The sequence below is a fragment of the Haliotis asinina genome, chromosome 16 (assembly GCF_037392515.1).
Source record: "Haliotis asinina isolate JCU_RB_2024 chromosome 16, JCU_Hal_asi_v2, whole genome shotgun sequence".
In the NCBI taxonomy this organism is placed as follows: Eukaryota; Metazoa; Mollusca; class Gastropoda; order Lepetellida; family Haliotidae; genus Haliotis; species Haliotis asinina.
In genome coordinates, this window is record NC_090295.1 from 46,888,887 (window position 1) to 46,905,295 (window position 16,409).

Here is a 16,409-nt window from a genome sequence, read left to right on the forward strand (position 1 = left end):
TATCATGCATCATTTCCATGATTGCATCTTTGGTGTGACTTGCATCAGCCTTTGTAACTTTTGACAAACAAACAAATACTGACTTTGGCAAACCTTGATGAACGTATCTGATAGACATTATTTCCTGCTCCATTGTGCTACAGTCGGTAGTGCCATCGCACAACACTGAGAAAAACTCCGCGTTTTTTAGTTCAGAAACAACTTCACTCATCATCCATTCATTAATAAACTCAATGAATTCCCTGGCCTTTTTATCTGATGCATAGTTCATGCCTACATTGTCAGCTCCTGCAATTGACATTAATTCCAAAAGCTTTGGAAAATCACTGTAAGACTTTTCATTTATTGCCTGTACGCCATTTATTTCTAAATGAATATGATTTTGGCTTTTTCACCTTTAATTCGTTATGATCATGTTTTTTCTGAACTCGCATGTTTCCCCTTCGTACCGATACTTGTAGTTGCACATGGTTCGTCAGTTGACTTCTCCTCAACATTTACAGTACTGGGGCTTGCCGTGGTGTCTTTAGGCTATCTCCACCAACACTGCTTTCCTCACAATCTGAACTTGCAACTGGTTTTTCAACAGCAAAGTAGCTAAGTATTTTTGACTGTCCCGCTGGTCGAGACATCGTGTTATTACACGTGAGAGTATACACGAAACCGGAAGACTTTGTTACTAGGTGACGACAGTTTCCGCCTAGTTCTGACGGAAATATCCGGAGACATATGAGCTAACTGTCTTCCAACTTTCATTGGCTGATACCAGCGATGACGTTATGTACATTAGCCAGCGAACTGAAGCAAGCATTTGATTGGTTCATTGTTATGATGATATACAAATGATCAAAGTCCGTTATTTAGATCAAAACTATTTTTAACATGCGGAAGTAAATCTTTGTTTACGTTTTGCAAACGTTTCAAACTATTTGCTTTTCGTTTTATTCATTCACCTTTCAAATCAATGTAACATGACGATTTATTTCAAAATGCACCTGGTGCAGTCCAGCAACAGGTTCAAGCTGCACACAGCAATTTTTAGCTGCACTGGCGCAGAATTTATATAGCGAATTCGAATGCTGTAATTTATACTAAGAATATATATATTTATATTATAATTTTGATAATCATTCAGTCCTGCGATAATCTATATTGGATTTGTGGGTGACAACTAGAGGTGACTTTGATCAAAGGCTGTACTGAAGCCCACAGATGTATAACAATTCAGTTCCAACAGACAAGCCGAGAAAAGCTGACTTTAAATGCCAGCCTTTTAGATGGATATATATTTTTTTAGAAATTAGCATTTAAACTATTAATTATTGGTTATAGACAGGTACAAGTCTACCTCTGGAGCAGAATGAATCAGACTAGATGGTGGTTAAATGTCATACACAAAGTTAATCATACCTTGGGGAGTCCTGGTTAAAGTGTTCACATGTCACCACAAAGACCCGGGTTCCATTCCCCATATAGTCCAATGTGTGAAGCCCATTCCTAGTGTCCCCCACCACAATATTCCTGGAATATTGCTAAAAGGATTGAAAAACTAGATTTACTCACACTTTGAGCCTTTGAAGAGTCACTGATTGGATAGTCCAGCCTCAGAATATCATACCAAACAGTATCACTGCATAACGATACAGAATAAAATTAGTTATCTTGTATGTGTACAGATGAAAATTTATTACCCAAACCTGCCGCTATTCAACTTAATTCTAAACATGAACATTTTCTAGGAATGACCCACTGAATGTTTAAAACTGAATTTTAACAATCTGAACCAGGGCTCCAGATAATTTTTCACCATGAGGAGTATTTTTATTTTTTCAATATATGAAAAGTTAAGAGTATATTTAGAGCATTGAATGGAATATAATGGCGTGTAAGTAATCTTGAGTTTCGTTTCATATATGCACCACAACATTGCTACTCTTTTGTAAACAGGTCGATAAACAAGAAAGCAATACTTTTTGAAATAAATGATTCTAAGACCATACATCAGGACTGTAGTGCATATCTGCTATGATTTTTTACCTACAGTATCATGCATATTTGCCATCCGCACATACACCGATACAGCCCTTTTATAGTGTCCTGTGAACAAAAGTAAACGTTTCTGTCTGAAAAGTTAATTCAGTATTAACAGTTACACGTTTCTGGCAGTGCAACAAAGATTCTTAACAATGTAACCTTCACAGTGGTCCTAGAAGTGTTACTATTTTGGTCAAAATTGGGATCTGGGGAAACTTCATAAAATTAGAAGAATATTCAGCACTGTGGTTTGTGTTTGCTTCTCATGTTTATTTGTTTATTACTGTAGAAATGAAGCATTTCCCTGTACATTGATCCTGGTTATCACTGAAATACAGGTAATACAGGTAACGTCTACATAACCAATATTAATATTTTCGAAAAGTTATATACTATATATATATGTATATGTCAAAATGAAGTGGGATTTGGATTTTTTTTATGACATTTGCTGCAAACTTATGGCTAAATATCAGTTTCTGTGGAAGGATGGATACATTTCTTGACAAATCAATACTGCAATATATAATGTCATCCTGACTAACATTTACTCTAGCAATGATAATTACGACAAGCATATGTATAGTAGTACAGTGGTTATCTTATGTATACCTAACTTAGACCTTGTATTTCAAGTGGCATTTTCAGCTGCCAGTCTCAGAATATGACAGTAGCAAAGTACTTGTCTCACTCGCTAAAACTTTTACTGATCCGATCATTCCTAACAATAAATCAAAGACAGTGGGTGTCACTCATTATAAACCAGCTGTGATTTGCATACATCTGATATTGAAGTAATGTGCCATGCTATACATGTAAGTACTGTCATTACAGTCCATGGTGTGACATCTACCTTAAAATGGAAATTACCTACTAGCCACTGGCATCATGAACCCCCAAATTTACTGGTTTCAGTAACTATGGTCAATATGTGGAGAAAAGAAACACTTGTTGAGAGTTTGGTCATGAAACATTACTCATATATTTATGGACAATCATGACAAAAGGACATTCTGCAATGTGAAAAAAGACCTCTGGTATTTTTTTCTTTCTGGGAAAGGTCACGAAAAACATGTCCATGGACACGGGAGGGTCATTAAATGACACGCAAAAAGAGATGGTAATTACTTTCAGTACATTCGTGCATCAAAAACCAAATCAAGACAAGGTGGTAGGTAGCCAAGTGGTCAAAGTATTCACTAACTACAATGAAGATCCTGGTTCAGTTCCCACATGGATTAAGTGAATAAAACCAATCCCTGATGTATATTGCTGGGCTACTGCACTGCTTTTAGTAATTTTCCAGTAGGACAGGATGGTACAAAAGAACTAGGCTTTATGAATACTGCCAGAAGCAGGGATAAACCAAACTCACTATTCTCAAGACAGGCAACCTGTTCTAAAACATCCTGATTTGTAACAAGAATGTAATGAATACTTCTGCCCCACACCAGGTTCAATGGATCTGGACACAAGGAAACACAGATAGGAATATGTTGTGATCAACAAATTCTGACTTTCAATCCACAACCCATGAGCTTCCATCAGTTGAGGAACTGACCATGGTTGCAGATTTTTCTAAATAATCTGAGCCTAATCAAGAGAAAAGATCAGTGTCTTTGTCAGTTCAAATTCCAAACATGTCTGGTACCAGCTTGACCATACAAGAATCTGTATCGAAGCATCAAATCATCTGAATAAAGAAGTTGTTCATGCACAGAGCTTGTCCATATATTACTCTCAACTTCCAAATTATATTACCACCTATACAAGTTTTCCAAACACATTCATTAAAAGTAACCTATTTAATGAGAGTGTACAATTAGTTGTGCCCAATACTCCACAACTAATCTTGGTAGCTACCTAAAATAACAAGATTTCAGGATAATTCAGATTTTCACATATTAAGAAACTGATGCCATGTCTCTCAGGAAAGAGTGATAGTATTTAAGGAACCTATAAAAAGCCTGAATTATTAACTAACTCTAAGGATGCTTTCAAAAACTGATTAGAAGACAAGTGTTGATTTCGTTCCAGTTTCTCTGGCTACCAATACAAAACATGATGCTGTCAGGCTAATGAACACAAATGTATAATCGGACAGAAGACCACAGAGCATTATCAATATGCATCATCTACCTGTATTGAAGTCGTGTCACAAACCTCCAGGAAGGGAGCAGACGTCAAGTTCAGCCATCTACACTGCTACACACACACAAGGGCTCTTACACCCATGCTCACACTGACAGCACCGTGGTTGTTTTGTGTGATCTCCCACTGCTCATTGAACAATACGTCCACACAAGAACGCTGACGTGTCGTGTCATGGCTGGGACGCAGATCTATAAAGATGTCTCAATAATAGATGAGCCGTAGCTAGGCCCGGGACATGCTGCAGAGGAGACTCTTGACAGACTCTTCATCTTCGCGTGGAACTCGCTTTCCATTGAAACAGTTCAAGTGTGACCAGCCATAGCAACATGAAACTGTAGCACTGAATGTATACAGTAACCAAGCTCTTCTAATACATATGTTTTTCAATCAATAACAGAAACAGCCAGAAGGTTGGGGAGAATTTCCAGTCTACTTTTGCAGGACAACATTGGAAAGGTACAGACAAATGGGATTTAGGAATATGTTGCAGCATACTTGGGGTTCAGAATCTGAAATGTGTCTATAATTGTGATAAAAACATCGAGTGCCAACTAATTCAAACAGTGCAAAGTAATTCCTGCTCAAATCCAGTTCACTGTGAAATGACCTTTACTAAGTATGAAGATCATTCCCTGCATGACGAAAATGCCAGGTTTGAGGCTGACACACCACGGTTTTTGGTAGACAATGCCATGCATCATTTTCAAAATGTGCCAAAAAATGGATTGTCTTAAATCTTGCTTTCAATCATCAACAGTGTTACTCACTTGACAAGAATCTCCAATTAAGACCATCATTTCTAAAAGTGTGACCAGTCCTTTATGTTTGTTGCTGGTTTACAGCCCAGTTCTGGATAAATACTTTGGTGTCATACATGAAAATAAGACAATAACCTTGAAATCAGAATGGTCACTATCAGAACTGAACACATTATGAAACTTGTGCATACACACAACATGATATTTGAACACCCTGAACAAATGTATGATTGGCCAAACCTTACTCCCTCTTTATGGCCAGTACATACATGAGCTGGATTTATTATATACACTTAATCAGAATTTATGGTGCTTGTTTCACTGTCCTTGTAATGACTACAATCATATACTACCCATCAAAAGTTTACACTCACTCGTGTAAATGTAGCCACTTACTAAGGTCAACTGTTTTACACAAGACCTTGCAAAATATTCCATACTGTTTCAAGGTACTGTTTACACATGAAATGATGTATTGTAAAACAAGTCTGAAACTTTGAAAAGATTATTGTGATGAGTTCAAAAGTCATAAAACTTGGAAAAAATTGGCAAATTCTCAACAAAACTTTACACCCGAACGCAGCTGTCCACATGCACAATATTTTGATTATAATCGATGATTGTTCACCACAAGTCCTCCGATAATTGATTGTGGACTAGCTTTCCCAAAACAACACAGCACTAGCATAGAGGAAACAGTAGCAACAGTTGGACAGTTCTATGATGGTACTGTATACGGTACTGTGTGGTGTCAGCGGTGAAACTTCGAAATGCTGTGCTTGTCACTGTGGGGAAGTAGCTGCGCAAAGTATACCGCATTCCATGTATCTGTGGATATTTTTATGCATGTGTAATATCTAGATCCCTCCCCTCCGATTCAAAACCAAAGAGTATTAGATCTCAGTATCAACTTCCAAATCAACTATCAGACCACATCCCCGACAGACTACATCATCCCAGGGTCCCAACCAACCTCAAAGACTTCAAATTCAGGATACTCAAAGAAGCTATCTACATCACAGACGCCAGCCATAAAGCAACCATGCCCAAGGTATAACATCAACACTCAACAAAGATCACCATCATTCATAATCCCCTTGCTTATACTGTTGCTTCAAGTGTTAACATCTCTATCTACTTTAGGCAGATACAAAAGGTTGCCTCTCTGTCCAGACACCCCCCTCTCACTTCCGGTCTTGAAAGTGTACAAAATGACCATTTGAAATGGGTGAAAATGAAGTGTGTTCATCTATATACAGTTATAATCACTTAAAGTGTCAAAAGTCACAAGAGGCTAATTACAATTATATTTACAGGAACAGGAAAACAATGTGTTAGATTATAGCTGGGGAGGCCTGAGAGAATCATTCCCACCGATTTAGCCGAGGGCTAGAGCTAACCTGTGTTGAGAAGTCTAAACCCAACTGACAAACATTTTCATTTTTAATTACTTATTCGTCACTGAAACATTTCTAACAAAAAATGGTACGGTAAGATGTGGCATGGTAAAATTGGTGATGAACCAAAATGGGGTGTACCTTATAATAAACAGCTATAAGTGAAATGGCTAGACACAGGGGACTGACACTAATCTTCTTTGTACACTTACTTGATGCCTGGAAGATTATGACACTCTTGAGAGGCATATAGATTATGGTATTACATCAGATGCACATACAGTGGTCTAACTCTTAATGAGCCGTAATAAAAGTAATTAGCTGTATTCTATTATAGGTGATGACAGGTTTACTTCAGTAGACAGATTGAGGCAATATCTTAAACTATTGTTTGTCGGAGAGAGAAACGTAAAAGAATCATACCTGTGGCGCTCACTATAGTAACGAGTTATGTGCATTACAAAGTGTTTCAACAAGGATGCTGTTAAAGGTCACATGCAACCAAAAAAATCAAACAATTAAAACACAATTATCACTTATTCATGACATATAATATACACTGCTGCTTGTAAAAAAACAAACAAACAAAATTAAATGCGTACAATCGCGATTCAAAGGTGCAATATTTTATACGTGGGCTTACTTCCCTCGAAATGAAGCCCTCGGGATACCGAGTCCATCGTGTGTATAGAAAAATTATCTGTTTAATGGGCATTTTAGAAACATGGTGAGTTTCAGGAAAGTAAGATTCTCTATGGATAACAACTTCTTCTATTTTACTTGATGCATTGTTTCAGTATGGATTCGACATACCGTTGTCAAACAACAAAATCATATACACTGGAAGTTGTTATCCATAAAGAATGTATATAGAGATGTTCAGTTTCATAAATATATGTTCTCTGAATTTGTATACGATCTTATAAAAAGTCATCTCAGCGGAGATGGTGAACTACAGCATGGCTGGAATCTGTCATTCGTCCAAGTACAAAGCAGGACTTGAAACTTGACAAGAGTTCAAATCCAGTCATCCGAGTAAACTGGATGTTGTTTATTTACAACCCATAGACATAAACACATGTCATGTGTACAAGTATCACACCTGCCTAATTACATAATGTGGCAGAGACAGGACTCGGGTGCATGAGTCATAAATCACTTTTTTTGTTCATGGCGTATAGTGTGATAGGTGTTAAGTTCGAAAATCATGTGGTCAATGATTGAAGCTGTGTATTACATATTGTCTTTACCAGAGAGACAGGCAGACATATAGGTGTCAATAAACCAGACATTGAGCTTTCTCTGTGACAGAGGCTGTTGAAACCACTTTTTCCCCCAGCGCTTGGGAAAAGTTAGTGAATCGTTTGAACTCTGATTTCGTGGGCTTTTTTTCATTGTGTTTTTTCCAACTTTATAGGTTGAATTGGCATTTTTGATTATTTGTTTGGGTAAGTGCATACCGAAAGGTATCAGAATCTGCAAAGATGTATTTTATATTGCAAGTGACCTTTAAATAAGCCCCCTCTGTCTTACCCATGTTGGGCCTATATTGTAGCAAATATCATACATTAGTTACATGTCCTATACACAAACAGCTGCTATATAGCTGCAATATTGCAAAGTGTGGTGGCATAAAACTAAACTCATTCAATCACTCACATACACAACATAACATGACATGACTAAGACCAGGGTGACTCTAACAAGTGGACCAGTCACTCCTTTAAAAGCCCCTTAACGTATGTCATGGGTCATTATGTAACAAGTGTAGTCAATATGGCAGAAGCTTAGTATTTAAGACTGAGCCCGGTTTATTTTCAAAAGCTGATTAAATTCGTTAAGTGTTGTGACAACTGAAAACCTATGTGTAAAAGACAAGTTGACTATTTTGTCACTTCAGTTTAAGTCAAATAATTGATATTAGTGTCAGAATTATTACAGTTTATTTGTACTGAAGTTTCTAGTTGGTATGTTATAGACTACTGGATTCCATCCTTGATTCACAGCAAAGATAGACTAAATAGTGTCGATAAAAACTTCTTTCACACATTTGTTTGATTTTCTAAAGGAAATATACCTTTAGCTGAAAAGTATTTTCAAGTAATAGTGATAGTTTAATGACTTAAAACAAATTGTTAGGGTGTATTTGAAGTGTTTGAAAAGTAATATCGCCGTTCTGTTCTGATCCGCCATTGAAATACATGTGTATTTCTCGTTACTGCTTCTGTAATTTTTATGAGGGGAATATACTATCAGGTGAAATGTGTTTTCAAGTAATGGTGATAATTTCATAATCTAAAAAAAGGTCAGGGTGTACATGTATATGAGGTATGAGAAGAATGTGACATATCGCTGATCTGATCTCATTATCCAGTGAAATACTACACTGCGTTGTTTGATTGTTTTTACTTGGATGAGAGGATTATATCATCAGGTGAAAGGTGTTTACAAGTAATAGTGATAGTTTCATGATTTCAGAAAAATTGTTAGGGTGTATCTGGTGTGTGTGACAAATATGACATATCGCGAGTCTGATCTGGTCCGCCATTGATGCTTGTGATGCTTGAGGCTTACAGTTCTACAACTTCCTTCTTTCTTGTTGATCTGATTATTTGACATAACTGGAAAGGTGTTTACAATGCTTTGTGACAGTTTTAAACTTGCTATTTTGAGGGGTTTGTGACAGTTTCAGTTAACATTTTCTTAATGTCCATGCCATTCCAAACATGCAATAAGATATCTAAATTAATAATTAATGTAAACAAAAATGTCTCAAAGTAGATTGTTTAAAAAGGACAGCTGATGTTAACATGTGTTCTAACGATAGTTTTGCGTTCTTTAACGTGTTTTGGGAGGGATGGCCGTGGTGTATCATTTATTCTTTCATTCACTCACATATGTACTTCTTTCTTTTATTCTTTTTCTTTATTTCTCTCATTCATTCACATATAATTCTTGCTCTTAATTCTTACTATAATTCATTCATTCACTCTAAAATTCTGGCTGATACAATACACTGATTGAAGTACTGTTAAATGCGCTTAAAGTTGCACTGGAACAAACCATGTCACTGTGTGCGTTGAAGCATGACAAAGCACATACTAATTAGTACAAATGGTAAAGAAAGCATGCAAGTGACATATGCTTGTTGTAGATTATCCCTGCTAAGACATAACTCGAATTCAAGTGAATTTATGCATGGGAGTGAGGTGCCTGGGATGGCATAGACATAAATTGTTATGAAAAGAACTTGAAAAATTAATTACAGACTGTTTAAGCAAAGAGGTTGTGTGCCACAATATGTACAATGTTGCAACTCAGTTTTCTTTATAAATATTCTGGATCAAAGTTTTAATTGGAAAAGTAAAATTGTTTTAGCAGCTTAAGAAAACGCCACATCTCCACGCAAAATCTTGGGCCTACAATCTCAGAATATGAACTTATCAAAACCAACAGTCTGACTGCTAGGCATTTACTGAGTGCTTCAGGCAATAACTTAGTTTGCACCTGGACCACAATAACAGCTTGGAACAGGTCCAGAACTGCTCAAGTCACATGACTAGGATTATATAAGTTCCTAAGACTTAAACAGTTACCTAGTTGACATTACTGCTTTGGATTGGTGACTGTTAAAACATATAACATGAATTCAGGATTACTGGACGTCTGTTACAGGTAGGGGGATTACCTGCAGCAACTGGTTCATTGTAACTGTGGGAACAGTTTATTTTCAAAATGTTTTAACCGGCGAAAACTGAACAATCTTTCTTCACACAAAAACAACTATAAATTAATATTCCAATACAGCTGTGTTTTCTTACAACTTAAAACATTGCTCCAGCCATTATTACCATGGTTACCCATTCATCATGTAAGTGCTTGTAGATGTAGACCTGTGTGAATTGTGAGGGTCCACAAAAGAACAGAGTTATCGAGACGTTATACTTTTATCATGGAAATCAGATGCTATAGTGTGCAAACATCTGAAGTACATGAAACTTACAGATGGACACGCATTCTTGGTAGAATTTCCTTCAAAATACTCATTCTGATTCATGACTGTCTCTACAACAACTTTTCTCTCAAACAACTTGTTTCCATATATGTGCCTCTCTGATCCTCCTCTCTCTCCTCACCCAATGATGTCAAAATGGCCACACTGACCCTGGTCAAAATGGCCATACCAAAAAGTCAAAATGGCCACACAAAAAAGTCAAAATGACCATACATTATTTTATTATTTTAAATACTTGTAACATATGTATTGATATGAAGGTGTAAAAATAACAAAAGATGTTATATCAGGTAAAACTTGATGTTTATTACACATGTATTATTAAATCATTTTAAACAAAAAACATGTATGTATGTATGTATGTATGTATGTATGTATGTATGTATGTATGTATGTATGTATGTATGTATGTATGTATGTATGTATGTATGTATGTATGTATGTATGTATGTATGTACAAGCACCTTTTTACTGTTTATTTTCACATATCATCCATGGAGATCATTTACTTCCAGTCATAATCTACATATTACATACACATTATTAAATCATTTTAAACAAATAGCAAACATATATGTATGTTCATTATTCATGTACAAGCAACTTTTTACTGTTTACTTTTACATGACATCCACTTATATCATTTACTTCTTGTCAAAATCTGGATCACTCCGGTGATTCTATCAGCAGTTACTTCCAGTCAAAGCACTGACTATTCCAATGGTCCAGTCTGCTAAGAACACAAATGGAGAAGCTCTATGGGGCTCCTGATTATAGGTAGCTGTCCTTCTTGCAAACGTTTTTAGTTTCATAGAGGAGTCTTGTGTGAATGTTGACCTGGCATGCCTCTTTATGTAGTAACAAACTTGTTAGCAAAGATAGAGATAAGTGATATCCAGTTCATATCTGTCCAACATTATATAATATAGTATCATGACACTGAGTTAAGTCAATTAACATACCCAGTGAGTAAGTTTTGTGTAATATAGCTTTATTTAAAACACTTTTAATATCAAATGATACAAAGGTAATGGGTTTCTAGAAACATAAATAAATAAATATAATAATGCATGGCCATTTTGAGTTTTGTGTGTGGCCATTTTGATTTTTGGTATGTCCATTTTGAATAGGGGTTGTGGCCATTTTGACTTTTTTGTGTGGCCATTTGGACAAGGGTCAGTGTGGCCATTTTATCATGTGGCGTCAACATGCTTCATGCATGGGCCCTGTTTTGACTGTGAATATATTGTGTTCTGATTGAGAAGTGCTTCATTGTCTGTTTTCCTTTGGTATTATCTAAGTCCATGTTCAGACATAGCATGTGTCACTGAGCTTCTCTATGGTGAATATTAGGCGCTCTATAAATACATTATTATTATAGTATTATTTTGTCAAATTCGTTTCGGGTTGAAGTAGTTCATATGAATAAACTCGTATTCCAACCTTGGTATAGTGCGAAGTCGTCTAGTTATATGCTGGACTAGTATGGCAAGCCGTTTTCACATTTATTCAGGAATTACAGGTATCTTCAATTGTTTTAAAGATATCTGTATTATATTTAAAGATATCAATAATGATTTAAAGATATCTGTAAATAATTGAAGATATCTCTTATTAATTTCACATATCCAAATTAGAATTACTGATATCTCAAAATGTTATAGAGATATCAAGATAATATTTCATGATATCTCTAAATGTCTTAAAGATATCTGCAAAACAATTACGATCATAGTGTACATAAATGTATTAGAATTAATTCAAGATATCTTGAATTCAATTCAACATATCTGGAATTCAGTTCTAGATATCTTGAAATGATCGGTACATATCCACAAATGTATACAGATATCTTCAATTCAATTAGAGATATCTCTAATTCAATTATTGATATCTTCAGTTCTTGCTATTACTGATATCTAACATTGTTTTACAGATATCTTGAATTGATTTGAAGATATCTTGAACTGAATTAGAGATATCTTGAAATGAATTAAAGATATCTTGAATATTGGTTTCAAGGTATCTTCAAATACTTCCGGCTACATATCCGTAAATACTTCCGGTTGGAAATGGTTGGTGACCATGCATGTACAGCTCTTACATGCCGAGAGCCCAGATGCGGTCAAGACATGATCCTGTATCGCGGCCGAAAACACTGCCTGTATGAATTCTACCCACATTCTCGTGGTCTATTACCCCTCGTAATTTTTTGAGTCAGTTCCTGTATCATCGCTAGCGAGCTGACACATGTGGCAATGCACCGCATTTTCATAGTCTGTTTCTGATAGTGTTCTACAGTGGCGGTGCGCAATGTTCATTCGAGCTTTCATTTTCGCCGTTTTTCACTTTTAAAGAACGAATAAACTTCTGGGGTTTTCTGGGGTTTTCATACACTTTTAACCATTAACATATAAAAGACTTCTGGTTAGTTTTGTGCGAAACACCAAATTCATTCTTTGAAAAGCTTGTGGTTAGTTAATACCGAGTGACTAAAAGTAGCCAAAAAGTCGTCTGCTTCCCTCTTGCTCGTTATGACGAAACCATAAACAGGTTACATACATCTGTCGCCAGAACACTCCAGCGAACCGCTGTGACGTCATGTAAGGAAGGGTTTTCGGTTAGCTTTACACATGTATATAAAATGTGTAACAAGTCCGTAATTTTGCTGATTTCTCGACATCAACAAAAACATGCAATCTTTGTTTTGCCCTCAAGCCAGGGGTCGGGTGACGGTGTCACCATGCACAAACATCCGTCGGACCCGCAGTTCCTGCTTAATTGGTTGTTTGTGAAGCGAGCGTTGAAGAAGGTATATTTTAAATCCGATGGCTGGACCCTCCCTTGCTTAAAGATAGAAAATGCCGTTTAAGATTTGTTTTGATCATGACAAAAAAAACCAACTTTACTTTAGATTTTGTTACTTTTTATTATTTTTTCAAAAATCGTGGCGTCAGGGGTTAAATTCAATTTGAGAAATTGTGTTTAGACAAACCAGTAAACAAGACAAATTATCCTCAGAAATGTACATGAATTCTACAGTGCCCCACATAGGTATAATTCACATAAATTCACGGAGGCCGCCCCTCCGATTGGTTGAATCGCAAGTTAAAATTTGTCAAAAAGGTCGATTTAAGGCATTTAAATGTCGAAATGAGTAGTTTTAATGACTGGTTTCATTTGTAACGATGCCAATAAATGATTTATACAATTGTAACACTCCCCACACACAACACACAACACATAACACACAACACACAACACACACACACACTATAGAGTATATGTTTAAGTTAATATATTTGCCTTTTTCTGACACACATTTTCATAAGATTGTTGTATATGTATGTTGATTAGTATACATCTAACCCGATTCCTGTTAAAGGTATAAACATATTGATATTAGAGATAAAGCTAATGGATTCCTAGGTTCTTATTGGCTAAACAGCTTTGATTTAAATGTACAAATTTGAATATACAAATATTGTCTCGCAACCACAGCTCTTTAGACCATTGCCCTGTGATTTGGCACATGGGTCAGTGAAACTGTAATTTAAACACCCGGTGAGTCTGTCCAGAGAAATACACTTCATGACTGTAATAACAGTTACTATTGAAATGCTTATCGTGAATTTAAGTTTGCTTGGATTTTGAAATCTAACTTTGGGGAATATTTAATTGCTAGCACTGCGTGCCGCCTATGCTGAACACATACAGAAACGGACTATAGAAACTTGGCACATGCACACAACATGTCAGCAAGCCACCTCGCTACCGTTGATACAAGAATTGAACGGTTTACCGCCCTATTATTATCTAAATTCATGGTCATAAAATATGATATCTGGGAGTACATCGATATCAACGTTTTAGTCAAAACCCCACGTGAAATATTTCTAGAACGTCACGAGAAAATATGAGGGGTAGTCGGCCACGAGAATCTATCTTGAAATTTCAAGATATCTTGAAATTGAATCTATTCAAGATATCTTTAAATTATTTCAAGATCTCTCTTATGCAATTTAAGATATCTTCAATTCGATTCGAGATATCTTCAAAACAATTTCAGATATCAGTAATTCCTTAATATATTTTTTCTGTTTGAGATATCTTTAATTAATTTCAAGATATCTCTAATTCAATGCAAGATATCATTAATTCTTTTTAAGATATCATTAATATGATTCAACATATCCTTAATTCAATTCGCGATATCTTTAATTTCATTGGAGATATCAATAATTATCTCAATTCGAGATATCTTCAATTCAATTCAAGATATCTTCAATTCAATTCAAGATATCTTCAATTCAATTCAAGATATCTTCAATTCAGTTTAAGATGTCTTTAAAACAATTCAAGATATCTTTAATACCTTAATAAAAGTGAAAACGGCTTGCCATAGGACTAGGGTTGAAGACGTCAGCTATTTCTTACTCCTTACTTCATCAAAGCAATTCATCTGAAGGAATAAGAAGAAACTCCTAATTAAATAGTTTCACATACAAAGCCCTACCCTAAATCCTAACCCCCTGTGAAATAATCCTAATTAATAGAACACATTTCAACAAGTTCAAGAGGCGGTTGGGGCAGAAACTCTCACCGAACTGGGTGTCTAAAAACAAAATGCAATTAGTTATGAATTATACCAGATTCAGTGTGCAAAAATAGAGATTGCCCGGTAACTGTGTACGACAAATGAGACCTGACTAAGTCTAAACTAGAGATGGCAATATCCGAGTTTTTCACGGTCATAGACTGCACTTGACAGAACATCCTTATCTGCCGTTCGCTAAATGATATAAGCTGTTGTCATCACATCTAGCACAACAATTGCGTACATGCGTGTTAATCTCCATTTCACCATGTATGGTAGATTCAGAGAATGTAAAGGACAAGCTGTATATCTTGCACTGAGTATTAAGTTACCTACCCTTTCGACACACAACTCCGCTGTCAGAGCCGCTGCCCGATTCACAAACCCTATGAAATGTACATGTGCTATATTCCAAAAGGCTGCCTTACACACAATGCATGAAGAACGACCGTCTGTTGAATATGATCGAGGACATGTAGAGAAACGTGATGCCTATGCATTTTTGCCATTAGTAATTTTTCATGTCATTTTCTATTTTACTATATTTCCAAATTAACATTTGTAATGTTGGTAATCGTATAGATTTTGGCTATTTCTCTTTTAAATTATTTTGTGCACACGTTCTGAACTGGAGACAAAATGTGTGATATGTGCCTCTTTATTCCAGATTGCTACTTGTGTTCAATAGAATGCGCGAAAGATATTTGCTCCAAACTGCTAAACATATACTGAATGTATAATCGAATTGTGTGCTTTGGAAAAGATTAAACTGATTTCGATGTTTTGGATTGTGGATCCATGAACATTGTATTTATATACTGAGGTCCCCATGACGCCCTGTCGAGTTATGCCATATTAAAAAAAACGAACCCACTGTACAATTTGAACCTTTAGCGGGAAACTCCTATTTAGAATGAATCTCCAGCAAGCCATACTTATGGTAAACGGAAATCAGTAGTCAAGCTGGATTGACTAGGTTTGGACATGTCACCATTCCAATTCTCGTAGATCGATGCTCACTATATCAATCACAGGATTGTCTGTTACGGGTCTGATTACATAACATATAAACCCTTGTTGAGTGTCACAAATAGCATGAATATATATTATTAACGTGAAAACTAATTTAATACCCTGCAATGATGATCCAGGGTCACGCATAACACGTCAAGACAATCCTTGCAAACAGCTCTATGTGTGAACTACATCACGTGGACGGATTTAACAAGTACATTGTATTTTATCATTGTCATTTGCAGGGCAAATCTTAGAAAGGATCCGGGTATAGATTCTTTAAAAACTATATTTCTTGTCCAAGATTATGTGATCAACTGTCAGAAAATTACTTACATATGTTAAAACATGACAAAGTATAAGCATGGAAAAAAATATCTGAAATTCTTGAAAGGCGGTTTGTACCTTACACAATTTGCTAGGAAAAAATGCTGATGACG

At 35.9% G+C, this 16,409-nt stretch overlaps 1 protein-coding gene across 1 annotated transcript in view; it reads right to left on the reverse strand.

The window, feature by feature from the left end:
* The window catches only part of LOC137268966 (uncharacterized), a 40,886-nt gene extending 25,540 nt beyond the window's left edge, over nucleotides 1-15,346 (reverse strand). Inside the window, exon 1 of the mRNA XM_067803590.1 lies at nucleotides 15,292-15,346. The gene's annotated coding sequence lies outside the window, so the exon portion shown is untranslated. The remainder of the gene's footprint in view (nucleotides 1-15,291) is intronic.
* Between the last annotated feature and the right edge of the window lie 1,063 nt (nucleotides 15,347-16,409).